The following is a 7664-nucleotide window of genomic DNA, read 5'->3' as shown; positions in this document are numbered from 1 at the left end:
GCGCTGTCACCGTGCAGAGGCTGAGCAGCACCCTGTCACCGTGCAGAGCTCAGCAGCACCCTGTCACCGTGCAGAGCTCAGCAGCACCCTGTCACCGTGCAGAGCCTGAGCAGCACCCTGTCACCGTGCAGAGCCTCAGCAGCACCCTGTCACCACGCAGAGCCTCAGCAGCACCCTGTCACCGTGCAGCGCCCTGTCACCATGCAGAGCTCAGCAGTGCCCTGTCACCGTGCAGCACCCTGTCACCATGCAGAGCTCAGCAGTGCCCTGTCACCGTGCAGCACCCTGTCACCACGCAGAGCTCAGCAGCACCCTGTCACCACGCAGAGCTCAGCAGCACCCTGTCACCACGCAGAGCCTCAGCAGCACCCTGTCACCACACAGTGCCTCAGCAGTGCCCTGTCACCGTGCAGCGCCCTGTCACCGTGCAGAGCTCAGCAGTGCCCTGTCACCGTGCAGAGCCTCAGCAGCACCCTGTCACCACGCAGAGCCTCAGCAGCACCCTGTCACCGTGCAGCGCCCTGTCACCATGCAGAGCTCAGCAGTGCCCTGTCACCGTGCAGCGCCCTGTCACCATGCAGAGCTCAGCAGTGCCCTGTCACCATGCAGAGCTCAGCAGTGCCCTGTCACCGTGCAGCACCCTGTCACCACGCAGAGCTCAGCAGCACCCTGTCACCACGCAGAGCTCAGCAGCACCCTGTCACAGTGCAGAACCTCAGCAGCACCCTGTCACAGTGCAGAGCCTCAGCAGCGCCCGGTCACAGTGCAGAGCCTCAGCAGCACCCTGTCATCACGCAGAGCTTCAGCAGCACCCTGTCATCACGCAGAGCTTCAGCAGCTCCCTGTCACCGTGCAGAGCCTCAGCAGCACCCTGTCACAGTGCAGAGCCTCAGCAGCACCCTGCCACTGTGGAGAGCCTCAGCAGCTCCCTGTCACCGTGCAGAGCCTCAGCAGCACCTTTTCTCTATCGTCCTAGTGGATGCTGGGGTTCCTGAAAGGACCATGGGGAATAGCGGCTCCGCAGGAGACAGGGCACAAAAAGTAAAGCTTTAGGATCAGGTGGTGTGCACTGGCTCCTCCCCCTATGACCCTCCTCCAAGCCTCAGTTAGATTTTTGTGCCCGGCCGAGAAGGGTGCAATCTAGGTGGCTCTCCTAAAGAGCTGCTTAGAAAAGTTTAGCTTAGGTTTTTTATTTTACAGTGAGTCCTGCTGGCAACAGGATCACTGCAACGAGGGACTTAGGGGAGAAGAAGTGAACTCACCTGCGTGCAGGATGGATTGGCTTCTTGGCTACTGGACATTAGCTCCAGAGGGACGATCACAGGTACAGCCTGGATGGTCACCGGAGCCTCGCCGCCGGCCCCCTTGCAGATGCTGAAACGAGAAGAGGTCCAGAATCGGCGGCAGAAGACTCCTCAGTCTTCTTAAGGTAGCGCACAGCACTGCAGCTGTGCGCCATTTTCCTCTCAGCACACTTCACACGGCAGTCACTGAGGGTGCAGGGCGCTGGGAGGGGGGCGCCCTGGGAGGCAAATGAAAACCTTTTTTGGCTAAAAATACCTCACATATAGCCTCCGGGGGCTATATGGAGATATTTAACCCCTGCCAGAATCCGTTAAGAGCGGGAGACGAGGCCGCCGAAAAAGGGGCGGGGCCTATCTCCTCAGCACACAGCGCCATTTTCCCTCACAGAAAGGCTGGAGGGAAGGCTCCCAGGCTCTCCCCTGCACTGCACTACAGAAACAGGGTTAAAACAGAGAGGGGGGGCACTAATTTGGCGTTAGAAATATATAAAAAAGATGCTATAAGGGAAAACACTTATATAAGGTTGTCCCTATATAATTATAGCGTTTTTGGTGTGTGCTGGCAAACTCTCCCTCTGTCTCTCCAAAGGGCTAGTGGGTCCTGTCCTCTATCAGAGCATTCCCTGTGTGTGTGCTGTGTGTCGGTACGTGTGTGTCGACATGTATGAGGACGATGTTGGTGAGGAGGCAGAGCAATTGCCTGTAATGGTGATGTCACTCTCTAGGGAGTCGACACCGGAATGGATGGCTTATTTAGGGAATTACGTGATAATGTCAACACGCGCCAAGGTCGGTTGACGACATGAGACGGCCGACAAACAATTAGTACCGGTCCAGACGTCTCAAAAACACCGTCAGGGGTTTTTAAAACGCCCGTTTACTTTAGTCGGTCGACACAGACACAGACAGGGACACTGAATCCAGTGTCGACGGTGAATAAACAAACGTATTCCTTATTAGGGCCACACGTTAAGGGCAATGAAGGAGGTGTTACATATTTCTGATACTACAAGTACCACAAAAGAGGGTATTATGTGGGATGTGAAAAAACTACCGTAGTTTTTCCTGAATCAGATAAATTAAATGAAGTGTGTGATGATGCGTGGGTTCCCCCCGATAGAAAATATGGGCGGTATACCCTTTCCCGCCAGAAGTTAGGGCGCGTTGGGAAACACCCCTTAGGGTGGATAAGGCGCTCACACGCTTATCAGAACAAGTGGCGGTACCGTCTATAGATAGGGCCGTCCTCAAGGAGCCAGCTGACAGGAGGCTGGAAAAATATCATAAAAAGTATATACACACATACTGGTGTTATACTGCGACCAGCGATCGCCTCAGCCTGGATGTGCAGAGCTGGGGTGGCTTGGTCGGATTCCCTGACTAAAAATATTGATACCCTTGACAGGGACAGTATTTTATTGACTATAGAGCATTTAAAGGATGTATTTCTATATATGCGAGATGCACAGAGGGATATTTGCACTCTGGCATCAAGAGTAAGTGCGATGTCCATATCTGCCAGAAGATGTTTATGGACACGACAGTGGTCAGGTGATGCAGATTCCAAACGGCACAAAGGTGTATTGCCGTATAAAGGAAGAGGAGTTATTTGGGGTCGGTCCATCGGACCTGGTGGCCACGGCAACTGCTGGAAAATCCACCGTTTTTACCCTAAGTCACATCTCTGCAGAAAAAGACACCGTCTTTTCAGCTTCAGTCCTTTCGTCCCTATAAGAGTCATATCTGCCCAGGGATAGAGGAAAGGGAAGAAGACTGCAGCAGGCAGCCCATTCCCAGGAACAGAAGCGTTCCACCACTTCTGACAAGCTCTCAGCATGACGCTGAGACCGTACAGGACCCCTGGATCCTACAAGTAGTATCCCAGGGGTACAGTTTGGAATGTCGAGACGTTTCCCCTGCGCAGGCTCCTGAAGTCTGCTTTACCAAGGTCTCCCTCCGACAAGGAGGCAGTATGGAAAAAAATTCACGAGCTGTATTCCCAGCAGGTGATAATTAAATTACCCCTCCTACAACAAGAAAAGGGGGTATTATTCCACACTATATTGTGGTACTGAAGCCAGAAGGCTAGGTGAGACCTATTCTAAATCTAAAAAAATTTGAACACTCACAAAGGTTCAAATCAAGATGGAGTCACTCAGAGCAGTGATAACGAACCGGGAAGAAGGGGACTATCTGGTGTCCCGAGACATCAGGGATGCTTACCTCCATGTCCCAAATTTGCCCTTATCACTAAGGGTACCTCAGGTTCGTGGTACAGAACTGTCACTATCAGTTTCAGACGCTGCCGTTTGGATTGTCTACGGCACCCCGGGTCTTTACCAAGGTAATGGCCGAAATGATGGTTCTTCTTCGAAGAAAAGGCGTCTTAATTATCCCTTACTTGGACGATCTCCTGATAAGGGCAAAGTCCAGGGAACAGTTGGAGGTCGGAGTAGCACTATCTCGGATACTGTTACAACAGCAGGGGTGGATTCTAAATATTCCAAAATCGCAGCTGATCCCGACAACAAGTCTCCTGTGCTTAGGGATGATTCTGGACACAGTCCAGAAAAAGGTGTTTCTCCCGGAAGAGAAAGCCAGGGAGTTATCCGAGCTAGTCAGGAACCTCCTAAAATCAGTGCATCATTGCACAAGGGCCATGGTAAAAAAATGGTGACTTCCTTCGAAGCAATTCCAGTCGGCAGATTTCATGCAAGAACTTTTCAGTGGGATCTGCTGGACAAATGGTCCGGATCGCATCTTCAGATGCATCAGCGGATAACCCTATATCCAAGGACAAGGGTGTCTCTCCTGTGGTGGTTACAGAGTGCTCATCTTCTAGAGGGCCGCAGATTCGGCATTCAGTTTTGGATGTTGGTGACCACGGAGGCCAGCCCGAGAGGCTGGGGAGCAGTCACACAAGGAAAAAATTTCCAGGGAGTGTGATCAAGTCTGGAGATTTTTCTCCACATAAATATAGCTAAGGGTAAATTTATAATGCTCTAAGCTTAGCAAGACCTCTGCTTCAAGGTCAGCCGGTATTGATCCAGTGGGATAAAACATCACGGCAGTCGCCCACGTAAATAGACAGGGCGGCACAAGAAGCAGGAGGGCAGTGGCAAAAACTGCAAGGACTTTTCGCTGGGCGGAAAATCATGTGATAGCACTGTCAGCAGTGTTTCATTCCGGGAATGGAAACTGGGAAGCAGACTTCCTCAGTAGGCACGACCTCCACCCGGCAGAGTGGGAACTTCATGGGGAAGTTTTCCACATAATTGTAAACCGTTGGGAATTACCAAAGGTGGACATGATGGCGTCCCGTCTGAACAAAAAAAAAAAAAAAAAACGGGACAGGTATTGCGCCAGGTTAAGAGACCCTCAGGCAATAGCTGTGGACGTTCTGTTAACACCGTAGGTGTACCAGTCGGTGTATGTGTTCCATCCTCTGCTTTTCATACCTAAGGTACTGAGAATTATAAGACGTAGAGGAGTAAGAACTATACTCATGGCTCCGGATTGGCCAAGAAGGACTTGGTACCCGGAACTTCAAGAGATGCTCACAGAGGACTTATGGCCTCTGCCGCTAAGAAGGGACTTGTTTCAGCAAGTACCATGTCTGTTCCAAGACTTACCGCAGCTGCGTTTGACGGCATGGCGGTGGAACGCCGGATCCTAAGGGAAAAGGCATTCAGGAAGAGGTCATTCCTACCCTGGTCAAAGCCAGAAAGGAGGTGACCGCACAACATTATCACCACATGTAGCGAAAATATGTTGCGTGGTGTGAGGCCAGGAAGGCCCCACGAAGAAATTTCAACTCGGTCGATTCCTGCATTTCTTGCAAACAGGAGTGTCTATGGGCCTCAAATTGGGGTCCATTAAGGTTCAAATTTCGGCCCTGTCGATTTTTCTTCCAGAAAGAATTGGCTTCAGTTCCTGAAGTCCAGAAGTTTGTCAAGGGAGTATTGCATATACAACCCCCTTTTGTGCCTCCAGTGGCACTGTGGGATCTCAACGTAGTTCTGGGATTCCTCAAAACACATTGGTTTAAAACCAGTCAAATCTGTGGATTTGAAGCATCTCACATGGAAAGTGAACATGCTCTTGGACCTGGCCTGGACCAGGCGAGTGTCAAATTGGTGGTTTTTTTCTCAAAAAAGCCCATATCTGTTTGTCCATTCGGACAGGGCAGAGCTGCGGACTCGTCCCCAGTTCTCTCCCTAAGGTGGTGTCAGTGTTTCACCTGAACCAGCTTATTGTGGTGTCTTGCGCCTACTAGGGACTTGGAGGACTCCAAGTTGCTAGATGTGGTCAGGGCCCTGAAAATATAGGTTCCAGGACGGCTGGAGTCAGGAAAACTGACTTGCTGTTATCCTGTATGCACCCAACAAACTGGGTGCTCTTGCTTTTAAGCAGACTTTTGCTAGTTGGATGTGTAATACAATTCAGCTTGCACATTCTGTGGCAGGCCTGCCACAGCCAAAATATGTAAATGCCCATTCCACAAGGAAGGTGGGCTCATCTTGGGCGGCTGCCCGAGGGGTCTCGGCTTTACAACTTTGCCGAGCGGCTATTTAGTCAGGGGCAAACACGTTTGTAAAATCCTACAAATTTGATACCCTGGCTAAGGAGGACCTGGAGTTCTCTCATTCGGTGCTGCAGAGTCATCCGCACTCTCCCGCCCGTTTGGGAGCTTTGGTATAATCCCCATGGTCCTTTCAGGAACCCCAGCATCCACTAGGACGATAGAGAAAATACGAATTTACTTACCGATAATTCTATTTCTCGGAGTCCGTAGTGGATGCTGGGCGCCCATCCCAAGTGCGGATTATCTGCATTACTTGTACATAGTTACAAAAATCGGGTTATTATTGTTGTGAGCCATCTTTTCAGAGGCTCCGCTGTTATCATACTGTTCACTGGGTTCAGATCACAGGTTGTACAGTGTGATTGGTGTGGCTGGTATGAGTCTTACCCGGGATTCATAAATCCTTCCTTATTGTGTACGCTCGTCCGGGCACAGTACCTAACTGAGGCTTGGAGGAGGGTCATAGGGGGAGGAGCCAGTGCACACCACCTGATCCTAAAGCTTTACTTTTTGTGCCCTGTCTCCTGCGGAGCCGCTATTCCCCATGGTCCTTTCAGGAACCCCAGCATCCACTACGGACTCCGAGAAATAGAATTATCGGTAAGTAAATTCTTATTTTCACTGTGCAGAGCTCAGCACCCTGTCACCGTGCAGAGCTCAGTAGCACCCTATCACCATGCAGAGCTCAGCAGCACCCTGTCACCACGTAGAGCCTCAGCAGCGCCCTGTCACTGTGCAGAGCTCAGCAGCGCCCTGTCACCGTGCAGAGCTCAGCAGCGTCCTGACACCACGTAGAGCCTCAGCAGCGCCCTGTCACCGCGTAGAGCTCAGCAGCACCATGTCACCGTGCAGAGCTCAGCACCCTGTCACCGTGCAGAGCTCAGTAGCACCCTATCACCGTGCAGAGCTCAGCAGCACCCTGTCACCACGTAGAGCCTCAGCAGCGCCCTGTCACCGTGCAGAGCCTCAGCAGCACCCTGTCACAGTGCAGAGCCTCAGCAGCACCCTGCCACTGTGGAGAGCCTCAGCAGCTCCCTGTCACCGTGCAGAGCCTCAGCAGCACCCTGTCACCGTGCAGAGCTCAGCACCCTGTCACCGTGCAGAGCTCAGTAGCACCCTATCACCGTGCAGAGCTCAGCAGCACCCTGTCACCACGTAGAGCCTCAGCAGCGCCCTGTCACCGTGCAGAGCTCAGCAGCGCCCTGTCACCGTGCAGAGCTCAGCAGCGTCCTGTCACCACATAGAGCCTCAGCAGCGCCCTGTCACCGCGCAGAGCTCAGCAGCACCCTGTCACCGTGCAGAGCTCAGCAGCACCATGTTGCCACGTAGAGCCTCAGCAGCGCCCTGTCACCGTGCACAGCTCAGTAGCGCCCTGTCACCGCGCAGAGCCTCAGCAGCGTCCTGTCACCACGTAGAGCCTCAGCAGCGTCCTGTCACCGCGCAGAGCCAATGTCCCACCTCACAACTGACCCTAATGTCCAGGCACAGTCCCTACTTTTCTGTTTGTTTTTTGATAAACGAAAGATTAATATTTATGTATAATTCAGAACGTCATTATACAATCATAATTCCATTCAGTGAACATGACTCCTAGGCCCTCACTCCGAGCTGATCACACGGTCGCTGTTTCTAGCTGCCGTGCGATCAGATAGTCGCCGCCTATGGGGGAGTAGAGTAGAGTTTTGCATAGCAAGGCTGCGATCGCTTGTGCAGGGGAGCTATGCAAAAACATTTTGTGCAGTTTAGGAGTAGGTCCTGACTTACCCACTGCGATC

Source organism: Pseudophryne corroboree, chromosome 2 (genome assembly GCF_028390025.1).
Source record: "Pseudophryne corroboree isolate aPseCor3 chromosome 2, aPseCor3.hap2, whole genome shotgun sequence".
Taxonomy (NCBI): Eukaryota; Metazoa; Chordata; class Amphibia; order Anura; family Myobatrachidae; genus Pseudophryne; species Pseudophryne corroboree.
This window is presented reverse-complemented; position numbering follows the sequence as displayed.